The following is a 17,831-nucleotide window of genomic DNA, read 5'->3' on the forward strand; positions in this document are numbered from 1 at the left end:
AGCGCGATAAAATGACACCTTACAAGCATAATTAAAAAAAATGGGGTGCACAGCCTTCAACTGCTCGACAAAAGATTTTTGTTTGTTTCTGGGATTCCTTTTAATGACATATAATAAATACATATTTTTAAAAATGCCAAAAAATTGCATGTACACCCATTGATATTATATCGTCTTTCCTTTTGTCGTGCAAATAAAATAACAGAAATATTTTGAAAATATCATTCGAATAAACTAGTGAAGGTGAGCTCCAGCAAAGTAGATCCTTAAAATAGTATTGTACGAAAAGCGTATCACAAGGCGGAACGTTGTCAATTTGTATATATACAGAAATGTTATTCATGCAGTCAGGATTCTACTTCTTCAAAATTTTCTCCCCATTACGCCAGTTCATGCTCACAATCGTAGAAATGGAAGCCATTGTAGGGATGACGCTCTGCCAATTTTGCTCTTGAAAACTGATAAATTTATCCACATAGCACCATTACGATCGATCGTTATATGTCAGTTATATTTTAAAAGACAAATGTATCTACTAGCTAATGAGCATTAGTTAATGATCTTGTCTGCATTGATTCAACTTAAAAATATTGTCTGTTCGGATGTCAGATGGAATTTTTGAAAATTCTTAAGCATTTAAAAAAAATCTAATTAAATATTTCGTGGAAGGGCAGACTAAACATTTTCAGTGGTTGAAGATTATAAACCCTAGTTATCACACACAAGAAAATCATATTTTTTCGAAGATATCCATTTTCACCATCCAAATTAAAAGACTGTCGTCAAGTACTTTTAGAAAAAAATAGCTATTCGAACACACCTACTCTGTTTTTGTGATTCATTAGATAGGTATCTCACTTTACCCATATATTTCATCTTTTCGTACTGTCATTTTTTTACGCTATAAAGTCAACCTGCAGCTTTGATATATAATAATGATAGAATCTGAAGCGAGATGCTATATAAAATACTCTTGCTTTGTACGTTTTAAAAACAAAATATACACCCCAAACATGCCCTAACATAAAAAGGTGCACTCGATTTTTCTCTTTTCGATACAATCGTTACCTGTTTTGGGGCATTTGTTCTTGATCCACTTAATGAAAGGGCAGACATGAAAATTTCTGAACTAAAAGACTGATATGTTCTCCGTCCGTGATAAAAAAAAAAATCGGAGGTTATGCATTTTCTACATCCAACTTTAGATACTACATATAAAAAAGAAGATGTGGTATTATTGCCAATGAGACAACTATCCAGAAAAGACCAAAATGACACAAACATTAACAACTATAGGTAACCGTAAGGCCTTCAACAATGAGCAAAGCCCATACCGCATAGTCAGCTATCAAAGGCCCCGATAAGAACCATGTCGTCGACTTGATATCTTATTGTTTTGCATTACTATGTAATAGATACATTGAAAACTTATGCAAATGGTGTTTTTAAAATAAGAAAATTGTTGTTTTATTTGTTTCTATTAACTTTTTAAAATGTTGTTACTATATCAAACATTACAGTTAACATTTATCGCTTTCTCGATAAACACAGAGCTTCGATTTTTTTGTTCTATTTCAAAAGTGTTTCCGCCTGCATATATCAAGACAAATTAAGATTTTAATCTGCTTCCTCTGGAACCATACACATGGGCTCGATTACCAAATATTCGTATGTATTATTAATGTTTTTAATGCTCCATTTATTGGCATTATGTTTTTCTGGTCTGTTCGTACGTTCGTCCGTTCGTCTGTTTGTTTGTCCGTTTGTCCAGCTTCAAGTTAAATAAAATTGAAACTTAGGACACATTTTCCCTATGGTATGATCTTTTTAATTCTAAAGCCAAATTACAGTTTTATCCCATTTTCATAGTCCACTAAACATAGAAAATGATAGTGTAGATGAGGCATCCGTGTACTAGGGATACATTCATGTTTCTTCAAATTTTCGTCGTATCGCTTAAATCCTAAATATGGCCAATTATATTATAGTTCAAAACAAGAGGCTGTCACAACGACAGCAAACCGGATTTATTAATATTTATCATATATTTAGTACAAAATACAGCTATTTTGTATATCTAATAAAGGTTGTTTTTCCAGTCTGTATCACCTACCCTGTATCGCATACCCCGTATCGCATAGCTAAACCCGTATCGCATACCCCGTATCGCATACCTTTTTTTTTTTTTTTTTTTTTTTTTACATAAAGTTTTTTGTTTTATTTTTGCTGAAGAAAAAATTTCCTCAAAATAGGTCATTTTTTTAATGACGTCATTGTTTGGTATGTAACGTCACGAACGTCAAGTTTTCATATTGTATGTGACGTCACGAACATCAAGTTTGCATATTTTTTGGCACACTAAATGCAACTATAAAAAATACAAAACACTCAAATAAATACAATAATAAACAAAATATTTTTAAAACAGCAGCAGGCAAATGGTAAGGTAACCCAGGTGCTTTGTATAAGCAGTTATTTTAAGGCTTTGAACCAAGACAAAAGCAGAACTGAAGGTAACCCAGTGCTAATCTATCGGGATCAGAAAACAGTTCATATAATATAATACTCTTCTGTTGAAATATATGATAAAGCGTATAATACATGGCAAAATCCGTATCACATGCCGTATCACCCTCGACCAATATCATCCCTCGGGCCTAAAGGCCCTTGGGCTGATATTGATGTCTCGGGATGATACGACATATGATACGGATTTTGCCATGTATTATTCTCTATGTATTTGTGTCCTGGCAATATCACAAGAACCATTACTGATGAATGGTGAAAGTGAAAATCGTCAATATCAAATTTGACCTTCCTTTTGTCATCAGTATCAACATCTTAAAATTTGAAAAGCTTAGATTGAATGGTTCATGAGTAAATACAACAACGTGAATGGAAACGCCATTTCACAATCTTTCAAGAACCATATAACTCCTGAACGGTAAAAGTCAAAATCGTCATTATTGAACTTGACCTCTAATTTGCCATCAGTAACAACATATAAAAATTTCAAAAGCTTTGGTTGAATGGTTCATGAGAAAATGCACGGACACGACTGGAAACACCATTTTTTCAATCTTTCAAGAACCATAACTCCTGAACGGTAAAAGTCAAAATCATTATTGAACTTGACCTCCATTTTGTCATCAGTAACAACATATTAAAATTTGGGAAGCTTAGGTAGAACATTTCATGCGTAAATGCACGGACACGACTGGAAACTCCATTTTTCAATCTTTCAAGAACCATAACTCCTGAACGGTAAAAGTCAAAATCGCCATTATTGAACTTGACCTCCATTTTGTCATCAGTAACAACATATTAACATTTGGGAAGCTTAGGTAGAACAGTGCATGCGTAAATGCACGGACACGACTGGAAACACCATTTTTTAATCTTTCAAGAACCATAACTCCTGAACGGTAAAAGTCAAAATCGCCATTATTGAACTTGACCTTCATTTAGTTGTTAGTAACAACAATTAAAATTTTAAAAGCTTTGGTTGAACGGTTCATGAGTTAATGCACGGACAACATTTGATTGCCGCCCGCCCGCCCGCCGTACATCCCCAAATCAATAACCGACATTTTTGTCACAAAAATCCGGTTAAAAAGAAATTTATGAAACATATTTATATCAGCTAACCGAGCCCTTATTGAGATCGACAAACTCAACAAAAAAGCTTTGAATACAATACGGATATTTCTTAGAATTGATGGTCATCCTATAAAAGTTACGGTCGTCCTATATAAATTACAGTTAGTCTTTACAAATTACGGTCATCCTTAAAAAAAAAAGTTTACAAGTTACGGTCATTTTTTTACCAATCACGGTCATCCTTGTTTTATGTTACGGTCATCTTGAAAATATTTTGATTATGATTTACGGTCATCTTAAAGATTTTTTCAAATCGAATTTCCCGTTTTATGCACATTTCTCGGAAGTAATTAGTGATTTTCGAGTGATTCTTTTATAAATTTACATCGTTTCAATGTATGATTTGTAAAGAAAATGATATAGAAACACTTTAACAGACAATACAGAAACTGACCTAATTTTTCATCCGACATCTTGGGATGACCGTGAATGCAGTTACGGTCATCAGCTTTACCCCAGTGATATTCTTACCAATGAACAATTAAACATGTATAATATACGCTTAAGACACAGGTGCTCCGGAAGGGTAAGCAAATCCTGCTCCACATGTGGCATCCGTCGTGTTGCTCATGTTATAACGGATCCGGATAATAGTTTAATTTCGATTAGTCACATTCGTGAAAATGAATTGTAGTTACGATAAAAGGAAGATCGCGATTAAACGAGAATTTTGGCAGCCATTAAAAAAAAAACATCGTACGAGATTTAACGAGAGTGACGAAACTTTTCAGATGGGTCGTGTAGAGAGAGTTATCGTTCTTTGTCCCAAAACGATGCTTCTACCATAAGTGCCAGCATAGCTGGCATATAAATTTAATTTGGTTGTTTAAGATTACCATTCAGGATAAATAATTAGCATAGGGGCCCAAAGTTTTTCACGTTCAAAAACTTTGTTGTATTTTCTTGCTGTATATAACTCTAAGTTTTAAAAGTTTTTCAATCTATTTTTTAATTCAATTGCATTTGGAAGCTTTTCTTCTAGCTTGCATTTATAGATGTATTTTTTGGCAAAAATTACAAGAAAATTCAAAAATAAGCTTTCTCCTACAAAACCAAGAAAAAAGTTGTTTTTTTGTTAAATTCAATGTTAACATAGAAATTTTTCAGACAAGCACAAAACAAATATAAAAAATTTGATGTCACTTGACAATCATAAAATAAATGTCCAATAGTTTCATCTTCACATCTACAAAAAGAACATAACTTTGTATCTTTGATTTAATCTTATATATTAATGTATTTGTAGGAATAGTCCTATGTAAAAACTTATATTGGAAATTATACAGATATGTATCTCTACAACATTTTTGTGGTATACAAAAGTATTTCTTCCAGTCTTCAATGTTAGAATGCAGCTCATCCTCCCATTTTAAAAATTTTACAACTGGAGGATATGCATATATGAATTTTTACTGCTAGTAATTTTCTCCAAAAAATTATCCTGTGGAGTAAAATTTTCTAGGTCAGTATCAGTGTTTTCCCTAATACACTGTTTTACCTCAATAGGGATATTTGATATTAAACTGTAATAGTGCAAATAATTATTTGTCTGTACTTTTTGTTTAATCTGATCAAATGTGAAAAAAATCTCTCCTATGATTGTCAAAAATGTGACAGAGGTTTTGCACACCAGCAACTCCCCATCTGTTATATAATGGGAAATCTTCTATTTTCGCAAAATTCAAGATATCAAGCGAGAGGCACTCCTTGACATCAGTTTTAACATGTGGTTTAGATGAGTGTAAAGCTTGATAGACATCTTTCCAAAAAGGATTGCTGAGTTGATTTCCAATCTCCAAAAGTTTGAAGTTTTGTAAAGAAAAAGATCTTGCACCTCCAAATTTTTTCAATATCAACTTAAGAATATTTTGCCAGTCCCCATTCAAATTTGCAAAAAATCGCCTTACCCAACCGACTTTAAGATAAAAGTTGAAAGATTGTAAATGAACCATTTTCAAACCTCCCTCCTTTTTATCTGCAATCAGTGTATCACGTTTGATTTTTTCTGTTTTTCCATCCCATATAAAATTAAAGAATAATCTGTTGATTTCATTCAACATGGATTGACATATATTAGGTAAAGATGTAAGCAAAATGAATCAGTTTCGGAAGTGCAAGAGTCTGAATAACAGTAACCTTGCCAAGTAGTGTTAGCTTCCTATGCTGCCAACTTTTCAACAATTTTGAAATATCAATGGTTTTTGCTCTGAAATTCAAACTGGGCATACACTCTAGATCTAAAGAGAAATTTAATCCTAAAACCTTAAAGTTTGAACAGGACCAGCTTAGATTTGTTTCAGGGCATAGATTTTTCTAAATCCAAGTCAGAATATCTCTTACTTCCAATCCAAACAACTTTTGTTTTAGTTGTATTTATCTTTAATCCTGAGACTTTGTGAAAATTTTCAAAACAAGAAAGTGTCTTTTTTAATGAATATTCACTTCCATCCAGTGTAAGAAACGTATCATCTGCATACTGACTAATGAGTGGCAGATTCCCATTTATATTCACCCCTTTTATTTTTGGATTTCCTTTTAGCTGTATGGCAAGTAATTCCACCCCAATAATAAACAAATAGGGAGATAATGTGCCCCCCCCTGGCGACAGCTTCTCTCAAGGTTGAACAATTGGGACATATTACCATTATTAATGACACAGCTCTTAGCATCTGCATAAAGCACATCAAACCATTTACAAAATGAAGGACCAAAATTAAAACTAATCAAAGCCTGCTTTAAAAAAAATCCCATTCTATAGAATCAAAGGCTTTTTCAAAATCTACTAGTAATAACAATCATTTTTTTCTAGATAGTGCATTAAATCATATAGAAGTCTAGTGTTCTATCCTATAAATCTCCCTTTCATAAAGCCCTTTTGTGTGTCACTAATAATGGCGAACAGTACCTTTTTAGCTCTACCAGCAAGAACTGCAGATGCAATTTTCATATCAGTGTTCATCAAGCTGATCGGTCGCCAGTTACCCATGTACCTCTTTCCCTTCCTTAGGAATATACAAGTAATAATACTTGGTATTGAAAATCTGAAAAATGGCCAAATTTATATCCAAATTGCAAAGATCTAAAGACAAATGGACTAATATCTTCCCAAAAAAATTTGAAAAAAATCCACTGTAAATCCATCAGATCCAAGAGACTTGCCATTTTGCATCTGTTTTAAAGCTTCCCTACATTCCCTAAAAGATAAGTTTCCCTCACAAAGAAGTTTTTGTTCTGCACTGAGTTTTATGTCATGATTAAAAAATTGATTGTCATCATTACTGAATGACTTAGATGTATAAAGTGTCCTATAAAACTGCTCCTGTTCAAACAATATTTTAGATTGATCAGAAATTTGATTTCCTTTGTCATCAATGAGTTCAGTCATGGTTTTATTTAAGAAGGCTTTCTTTTCTAACTTACAAACATAGTTAGTGCATCTTTCTCCATTCTCATGCCAATTTACACGAGAACGGAGAATGAGGCCCTAATCTAAATAAATGTCTGTCGTCGCTTCTCTAATTCACACTGTTTTCTGATTGAGTGACGTCACATTAATTTCGCTAGGGTTTAGATTTACACTGTTTTCTAAAGACTGGATTTCTAACTCCAGTCCCTTGAAAACATCTTTTTCTTCCCTTGATTTTTTAATACAGTAGGAGAAAGTAAGACTACGCATCTTCATTTTTAGAACCTCTAAAAATAGCTGATCACTACAAGATAACTGAACATGAAGAAAATCTTCGAAATCACCCCCAGAGAAATACTCAGAAACAGTGTCTCTGATGCAGTTTATCACTAAATCTCCATATGCAGGTTCTCTTAAAAGCTGAGAATTAAATTTCGAGTATCCTCTAAGTTCAGTATTTTTTTTATTTTACTTTTTGTCCCGCTTAACTAGGGATGCTGTAAAAGTAAATATAATGGCAGAGTGATCTGTCCTGTATCCAGGGATAATTTTTGTTGATTCCGTCAATGTAACAAGGTCCTCAGATACAAGATAATAATCAAGGCGGCTCTGTTTAAAAGGAGATTTCTGACGCCATGTAAATTTTATGTCACTAGGATAACAAGTCCTCCAAGGGTCTAACAGTAAGAGTGTGTCCTTAATTTCATCAATCTTTTTCCTGGAGTTGGGGTTTCTGTCATGTATTACATTATAAGTATCTTCATTCTTATCCTGCACTACATTCCAGTCACCCAAGAAGATGAAACTTGTATTCGAAAATCTCATAATTTTCTGTAGGATATCACAGAAAATAATCTGGTTTATCTGTGTTATAACCATATATACATACCAAAGTTAACCTTATATCGTATAGAGTCAGGTCCAATATGATGTATCGTCCATGTTGGTCTATAAGAGACTCATGAACTTCGTAATCATAACCACCCCTGAACATGACACACACTCCAGCACTTCGTCCTCTATCACCATGACTGAGGTAACACTGATGACCCCATTCATCCCCCATAAAGTTTCAATATCTCTTGTACTGTGTGTCTCTTGAAAACACACAATCGAACTATTTTTTTTATTTCGCCAAGTTGAAGACATCAGATCTTTTCTCGGCACTAGAGAAAAGACCCCTAACATTCATTGACAAAAATTTTATAGGATTATCCATTATGTTATATTGACTTGAGATACAATACTTTCTCTATACACGCCATTATTCCGACAGCCCATTACACCGACAGCCCATTGGTCCGACAACCCATTACTCCGACAACCAATAGGCCGACAACGCATTACTCCGACAGCCCAATACTCCGACAATCCATAAGTCCGACGCTTATCAATTGAAGTATCAGGGTAAAATAAAATTTGTCTGTACGTTTATGTAAAAACATATTTTAAGAAATAACTCCGTATATATTACCTAAAACTAAGGTAGTTCGAATACTTTCTATATACTCAATTCGAAATCTGTTTATAGAATAGAGCAGAAAAGAATATTTCCTTTTCCGAATTACAGGGTCTATAAAGAGCATATAAATCAAGACCAACCAGTGATGGTGAGAGCTACTGATGATACCCCAACCCAAATATTTCGGTAAACAGGAAGATGTTGAGTTGTGAATCTGAAAAAGCATCACACAGTATATATAACTGACTTATATAAACCTTGAAACCAAATTTCAGAAATCATTGTATTGTAGTTTCTGAGAAAAATATGACAAACATTTTCAACTTGGCTCTCATGTGATAAGTGTTCGGTAAACAGAAAGTTGTTGAGTGTAATATGAATCTGTAAACGCATCACACGATATAGCCGACTTCAATAAACCCTGAAACCAAATTTCAGAAATGCTTGTTATGTTGTTCATGAAAAAGATGCAATGAAAATATTCATGAGCGACAGAATAATGATTGGGTCAACATTAAGACATGACAATACTAATATTATATAGATATCCTTATATCACCATAAGCCTCAGTTACAATCGGAGCCAAAACAAAATAGGAAAAAAAAAACTAACACATTGATATCAAGCAACAGTCAGTATCAAGACCTGAGTGTACTACATTTTTCAAAAGAACTAACAATAAAATCATCATTTTTTCCCATAATAGTAAAGTCTTCTTCGAAGATTAATCATGTTTATCTAACTTTTTAAAGTTCTGACAAGTGCTAGAAATATGCTGAAAGAGTTCATCCCTCAAATTATTATGAAGTGAGCATTCGATTGACAAATTACGATCATCCTCAACTTTATCAGCTGTACAATACGATTTTTTGAGCATCTGGCATTTTCAATTCCTAATGTAATGGGTGGGCACTGCTTCTTGATTAACATATGATTTACCTTTCTTAAAATCAATGATATCTATTATTTTTCTTCTTGAAACAATCTTTAAATGAAAAATAAGTGTCAAAAATGCCACAAAACACATAATGTACTAAGTTTTTACAATAAGATAATTTGACAGACACAAGTGGGACAAGAATGTCACACATTGTCTTATATTTTTTACTAGTTGTTATTGGCTTTTATACTGTACTCGTTCTATTTGAGCGGTCAAAGTGCGTTGAATGTATATTTCTATATCATATGCAGTCACTGACCCGATATCACTTTTCCTCATGAATATTTAAATAGAAGCTGTCGAAATATTCATGTCCGTCATATTTGTTTTTCGTAATAATTTTTGTTGTAAATCATCAGTCCTGCATCTCCACCAACCATTATAAAAGAGGCATAGTTTTCTAGATTTTAAAATAAGCTCGGGATATAAAATTGGTATCCCTACAAATATATTCAGTGTCATCTCTCAGACTATGTCTGATCGATCGCTATTAGAAGTGACTTGTACTGTCTGTATTTCGTGGATTCACATTCCCGAACATGCTACATGTACCGTATTCATACGGTAATTGGAATTGCTCATCTTTTCTAAGCACATACTTCGTCCTATTTGTCATCTCATATTTTAGGATCTGGGTATGTATTTGTCTCTGTTTTTCTCATTTTGACTGACGCCACAGTCCCTTATTTCTGCGACAAACCTAATATAAATATAACTCAGATGAGTGATATAAGGGGTAGAAAGTGTTGCGACCAAAGAGGGTGGGTATTGTTATCCAACTCTGATATATTTATTTATAAAGTTAATTGTGGTGAAACCTCACCCCCCTGATATGGGAAAGGGGGAACCGAAGAACTAGTGAAAGAAGGTAGATCAAGACACAAAAAAAAACCCATTGCGAACCAGAATAGCACAGACTGACATTGGACACACAAACGATGAAATATAAAGACAAATAAAACACCCAAACACTTAAAACGAAAGAGGGAAGAAGGTAAGGAGTTAGCATATGCAATTAGCATGTGTATGAACTCCAATATAATGAGACAAATATCCCGCATGGTAAGAATAATTGGAATCAAAACGGACAACCACAAATATTAAAGAGAACAGAGTTGGTCTTTTTAGAAAGAAAAAAAAACCCATACACACAAGACAGATGCATTGTCGGAATAATGGGCTGTCGGAGTAATGGGTTGTCGGAATAGTGGGTTGTCGGAGTAATGGGCTGTCGGAATAGTGGGTTGTCGGAGTAAAGGGCTGTCGGAATAATGGTTGTCGGACTAATGGGATGTCACCATTTATACAACCACATTTCATTGTTGATATTTATATAATTATATACATGTATAAACTGAAATCTTTAAATGACTACATAAATTATTGCAGAATTATTTTTTTCAAATGATTTAATGTTTGGGAGTCATTTATTTCTAATAATTAACCCGTACTTAAATAAGGAGATGTGGTTACATGATTGCCAATGAGATAATTATGGCACGCCTGAACCACTTAGACAGATAACACTCAACAATCTGATAACTATCCACCAGAGTCTAAATAATGTGGGTGTTGGCAGTTATAAGTCACTTTTTATCATTATAGACTCAGGTTTTTTTTATAAGGACCTAGTTAGACCTTTTTCTTAGGCAAGGTGTATTATATAACTCTGAAAGCAATACAATGAATCAGTCAGTGTTGTCCCCAGGATTTTTTTTATAGTGCTGTGGTATTAGCGCCCGATTTAAGATTGATTCACCGTAAGTTTCATGTTTGTGACTTGATGTTACATTTATTTATAAATACCATGTTAGTTTTATTATACTTTTGTCCAATGAAATTGTCTCCCTTAACAACTACCTTTACACATTTTGTTTTATCTCTAGGAATCGTTAAATGCCATTCTTTATCCAAGTCATCCACAGTTAACATTGATTTTAAATTAATATTTAAATAAAAGTTATTGAAAAGGGGATGGCAAGTCTCACTATTCTAAATGATTAACACAAGTTCCTATTTAGATAAGAACTTCCCAGGACTGGTGTCAGTTTGATCACAGGCTTTGGTCGTAGAGTATAGATTAGAAATATAAGCAATGACGGGAGTTTTCGCTTTAGGCAGGAACAAAATTTGTTAACACATTTTGTCTTTTGTCCGTTTAACACCTCGTTTTGGAGATGCTTTTCAACCCAAATCTTATATATTGGGACATGGGAATCATTTATAATAGGACACTATTTTTTTTATTTATTTCAAGAAATTTTCATGTCCAATGAAGTAAAAGTAATCGTAAAATACGGGATTGTAATGAACACCTGGACAACAACAGGAATGCTTTTCTTAAAAACAATACAGGTTCAATAGTTTAGTTGTTAACTTGAAAAGTAATGTTATAATCGTAATGTTTCAAAAATGGACGAGACCACGTTGTCCGAGAAAGAGAAAACTTTCCTTAAACACTTTTGGTATGATTAATTGAGCACTGCCTGCTCCTTTCATAAAGTTTCTGCGTCTTTTAATTCTTTTTAAAGTGAATAAATCCAGAAAGAAAGAAAGTCTTTTTGACAGAAAACCTTCTGCAATTATCGTTATTTTATACTTTAATAGCACTGGTCCCCCTGCGATATTTGACCTGTATTATGCCTGCAGCAGTAACTTGGTAAACAAATGCACACGCACCGCGTGGATATAATCGTTTTACTAATTTTCGATTCTTAAAAAAAAACTTCTTAAATCTTGATAAAGACCATTATCTTTCGTATGATTTTAGATGATTCCGATAAATATTTTTGATTGATTTTAAAGTTCAGCTGACAACAAAGGTAAACATTCTTTCAAGGACTTTTTTCTAGGGATACCGATATGTTATCATTGGTATGTAAAAGTCCCAAACCATAACAATACGGATGTATTTATATTCTGATTTTTTACGGATTGTAAAGCTCATATAAATATAAACAAGAGTGCACACACTGAAATGTCTAGTCGTCTTTACTAATCATCAATATTATGTTGATAGTCCTAAATATAAACTTTATTACAAGTGTCACATAAACTTAACATTAACCAAGATAACTAAACATTGACCAATGAACCATGAAAATGAGGCCAAGGTCAGATGAACCATGCAGGCATGTACAGCTAACAATGCTTCCATACAACAAATATAGTTGGCCTATTGCTTATAGTTTAGGAAAAAACAGAACAAAACAGAACCAGATGCTCCGCAGGGCGCAGCTTTATACGACCGCAGAGGTTGAACCCTGAATGGTTGGGGCAAGTATGGACACAACATTCAAGCTGGATTCAGCTCTAAATTTGGATTGTGATTAAATAGTTGACACAGCATAGGTTTCTGACACACAATGAATGTGGTCTAATGAACTTAAATTTCTTTTTGCCTTTGAGCAATTCACTATGCTGTTGAATATTAATCCTCTCAAAAAAATGTTTGAAGAAATTTTCTTTTTATTTATGAAATCTGAAATAAAAATTGAACCCCCCCCCCCCTCAATTTTTTTTTCACATCCCTCTTTCACTTATTCCAAAACTGATCTCAATTCAAATTTCGAATGGAATTGCAACAATAACTACTCATTTAAATACAAAAATGAATAAAAAAGTGCTTGTTATCACTGAATGGTAAAGATTGTTTTAATTTATCAGTTGGTAGTAAAAGTGAATATACATTGTATATTGTATAAAGCAATGATTTAAGTTGATTCAACTACTATTCTGGACAAAGAAAGATAACTCCAATTGAAAATATGAAAATTTCTTGCTATTGCACAATATTGTGCAATTAGATATTTCTTGCTATTGCGCAATACTGTGCAATTGAAAATATTTACTATTGCACAATACTATATGCAATTGAAGATTTCTTGCTATTGCGCAATACTGTGCAATTGAAAATTTCTTGCTATTGCACAACACTGTGCAATTGAAGATTTCTTGCTATTGCTGAATACTGTCCAATTCAAAATTTCTTGCTATTGCACAATACTTGATATAATAATTTTGGATCCTGATTTGGACCAACTTGAAAACTAGGCCCATAATCAAAAATCTAAAGTACATGTTTAGATTCAGCATATCAAAGAAGCCCAAGAATTCAATTTTTGTTAAAATCAAACTTAGTTTAATTTTGGACCCTTTGGACTTTAATGTAGACCAATTTGAAAACGGGACCAAAATTAAGAATCTACATACACAGTTAGATTTGGCATATCAAAGAATCCCAATTATTCAATTTTTGATGAAATCAAACAAAGTTTAATTTTGGACCCCGATTTGGACCAACTTGAAAACTGGGCCAATAATCAAAAATCTAAGTACATTTTTAGATTCAGCATATCAAAGAACCCCAAAAATTCAATTTTTGTAGTTTAATTTTGGACCCTTTGGACTTTAATGTAGACCAATTTGAAAACGGGACCAAAAATTAAGAATCTACATACACAGTTAGATTTGGCATATCAAAGAACCCCAATTATTCAATTTTTGATGAAATCAAACAAAGTTTAATTTTGGACCCCGATTTGGACCAACTTGAAAACTGTGCCAATAATCAATAATCTAAGTACATTTTTAGAGTCAGCATATCAAAGAACCCCAAAAATTCAATTTTTGTTAAAATCAAACTAATTTTAATTTTGGACCCTATGGACCTTAATGTAGACCAATTTTAAAACGGGACCAAAAATTAAGAATCTATATACACAGTTAGATTGGGCATATCAAGGAACCCCAATTATTCAATTTTTGATGAAATCAAACAAAGTTTAATTTTGGACCCTTTGGGCCCCTTCTTCGTAAACTGTTGGGACCAAAACTTCAAAAATCAATCCCAACCTTCCTTTTATGGTCTTAAACCTTGTGTTTAAATTTCATAGATTTCTATATACTTATACTAAAGTTATTGTGCGAAAACCAAGAATAATGCTTATTTGGGCCCTTTTTTGGCCCCTAATTCCTAAACTGTTGAAACCAAAACTCCCAAAATCAATCCCAACCTTCCTTTTGTGGTCATAAACCTTGTGTCAAAATGTCATAGATTTCTATTAACTTAAACTAAAGTTATAGTGCGAAAACCAAGAAAACGCTTATTTGGGCCCTTTTTGGCCCCTAATTCCTAAAATGTTCGGACCAAAACTTCTAAAATCAATCCCAATCTTCCTTTTGTGGTAAAAAAAAACCTTGTGTTAAAATTTCATAGATTTCTATTCACATTTACTAAAGTTAGAGTGCGAAAACGAACAGTATTCGGACGACGACGCCAACATCATACCAATATACGACCAAAAAAGTTTCAATTTTTGCGGTCGTATAAAAACTTAACACCGAGCAATGAACCTTGAAAATTATGTCAAGGTCAAATAAAACCTGCGCGACTGACACATAGATCATAAAATATTTCCATACACCAAATATAGTTGACCTATTAGATATAGTATTAGAAAAAAAGACCAAAACTCAAAAACTTAACTTTAACCACTGAACCATGAAAATGAGGTCAAGGTCAAATGACACCTGTCAGCTGGATATGTACACAATCATTCCATACACAAACCTAAACTGTTGGCACACAAACCCTCAAAATTAATCAAAACCTTCTTCTTGTGGTATTAAACATTGTGGTATAATTTCAGAGCAATTGAAACTCTTATACACAAGTTATTATCCTGAAAGTAGAAAAATGCTCGTTTTGGACCATCATCCCAAAATCAATCACACATCCTTCCTTTTGTGGTATTGAGATCCATGGACTTCAACTCAAATTATTGTCCGGAAACCAAATGTGTCTTTGGACACGCAGACGACGCAGATGACATCATACCATTATACGACGCAAAAATCTGTTTGCGGTCGAATAAAAATGCTTGTTTGGCTCTTTTTTTCACTTTATTCCTGCATGTTAGCAAATTATAACAAAACGATTGTTAGGGAGGTAACATACTCTATTGCAAAAAAAACAACCAAACCCATTTAAATACATCATAAAAGTTTTAAACAGAAAAAGACATCATAGTCATGGCTAAAATTAGAAAACCTTGATCAGCAAAATTTAATAGTAACATTTAAAAATAATTTCTTTATCAGCATTTAACACAAGCTCGAAAAATAAATTTACAGATAATCACTTCAATAGAATACAACACATTTTAAAAACATAACCATTAAGAAATTAGAATTGGTTATAGGATTTGAATTTATGCTCAATGTTTTTCATTTATGCAATTCACTTTGCTGTTACGATTTGACACTCCCCCCTCAAAAACAAAATCTACATCACCCTTTTTCAAAACAACTCCATCAAAAAAAAATTACAACCCCCATTTTTTACCAAAATATTTGTATCACTCCCTCCCTTTTTCAAAACAGCCCCAATCAAAAAAAAAAATATATCCCTTCTCTTTTTTTACTCCCCCCCCACCCTTTTTCCTCAAGTTTGGTCATAATCTCAATTCAAATTTCCATAGGAATTTGCAACCATAGTTACCCATTTGAATAAGTATAAAACTAGAAAATGACATACAAAACCATGACTTAAGTCAATATTCCTTAATCATCATAAATTTAGTTGTAACTTTTTAACCTCAAAATTACAAAATTTCTTTATACATAACTTAAAAGCAATGTAAGAGGTAATCAAACATATTATAATTGGATAACCTCCCTTATACTGCTCGTAAATTGTCTCGATTGTCCTTTAACCAGAAAAAAACGTTGTTTTCCCCCTTTTTTGTCCCTAATTCATAAATGGTTTGCGCCTTGTGTTAGTTTCATTGATTTCTTTTACTTATACTAAATTTATTATCCGGAAATCATCTGTCTTCGGACAACGACGAAGACACCGTGATACCAATATACGACCAAATTTTATTTTAATTCTTGCGGTCGTATAAAAACAACAAGCTACATGTCTACATGTTAGTTATAAATGTTACGATTTTAATTGTAAAGGTTTTTGCAATAAACGCAATTGCAAGTACAGACATGCATGTCTCAAATGTGGTTTTGATCATTCTGCTTCAAGATGTCGTCCTGTATGGACAATCTGTAAAAAACATATACAAGAGGCTGTCAGAGTGACAGCAAACTTGATTTTTCTGCAGAGGTCAAACCCTGAACAGTTGAGAAAGTATGGTCACTGTATTTAAGCTGAAAACAACTCTGAATTTGGATTGTGATTGAATATTTGACACCGAAAAGGTTTGTGACACAAATGTAGCCAAAGAACTGAAATATTTGAAATTGGACATTTATCTTTTATTGTCCAATACCCAAAATACAGGGTTAGAATCAGCAAATCAAATAACCCCCAACTAAAGTTAAATTAAGGACCTTTGTACATCAATTTGGAGCAATTTATGAATGGAGCCCACAATCCAAATTCTCTCATACATGGTAAGTTTCAGCATTTCAAAGAATACCATAAATGCAATTTTTGTTGAATCAAACTAAGTTTAATTTTGCAACCTGATTTTAACCAACTTGAGAACTTTAGCCAAAAAAAAAAAAAACTGTGATATTTAAATACAGGTTTGGATTCAGCATTTGAAAGAGCTCTCTATATATTTAATTTATGTTGAAACGAACCACATTTTAATTCAATCCATAAAATTTTTTGTTCAAAGGGAAATAACTCAAACTTAATAAATAGTTCTCTAAAATTAGATGTGCTGTTTTTCTATTTTCAAATTGTAATCAATAATATAATAACAACAACCAGTGATGACTTAATTCATTAAAATTAAATACGAGTTAATCACTAAATCATTGTTAGAATCAGCATAAAAAAGATCCTCCAAAAATCATTTTTGATGAAATTAAACAAGTTTAAATTGGACCCTTTGGACCTGGATGTGGTGTTATCTAATTACTAATGATAAAAAGGTATAAGTAGATGTAGTATGAGTGTACATGAGACAACTCTCCATCCAAGTCAAAATTTATAAAAATAAACCATTATAGGTCTAAGGAGAAGCCTTGGCTCACACCGAACAGCAAACTATAAAGGGCCCCAAAAATGACTAGTGAAAAACCATTCAAACAAGAACATGAACTGTTTCATCTATATAAAAAAGAAACGAGAAACACTTATGAACCACATCAACAAAGGACAACTGCTGAACTTCAGATTCCAGACTTAGAACAGGTGCAAACAATTGCAGAGGGTTTAAATGTTTCAATAGATTTAGATTCAGCATTTTAAAGGATCCCTATATATATTCAATTTATGTTGAAATCAAACAGTTTAGTTTTGGAGCCCAATTAGGACCAACTTGAAAACTGAGTCCAAAATTAGAAATCTAAATAAATGTTTATCAATAGACAATATAAGCTTAGTTTTTAAAGG

This window comes from Mytilus galloprovincialis, chromosome 3 (assembly GCF_965363235.1).
Source record: "Mytilus galloprovincialis chromosome 3, xbMytGall1.hap1.1, whole genome shotgun sequence".
Classification (NCBI taxonomy): Eukaryota; Metazoa; Mollusca; class Bivalvia; order Mytilida; family Mytilidae; genus Mytilus; species Mytilus galloprovincialis.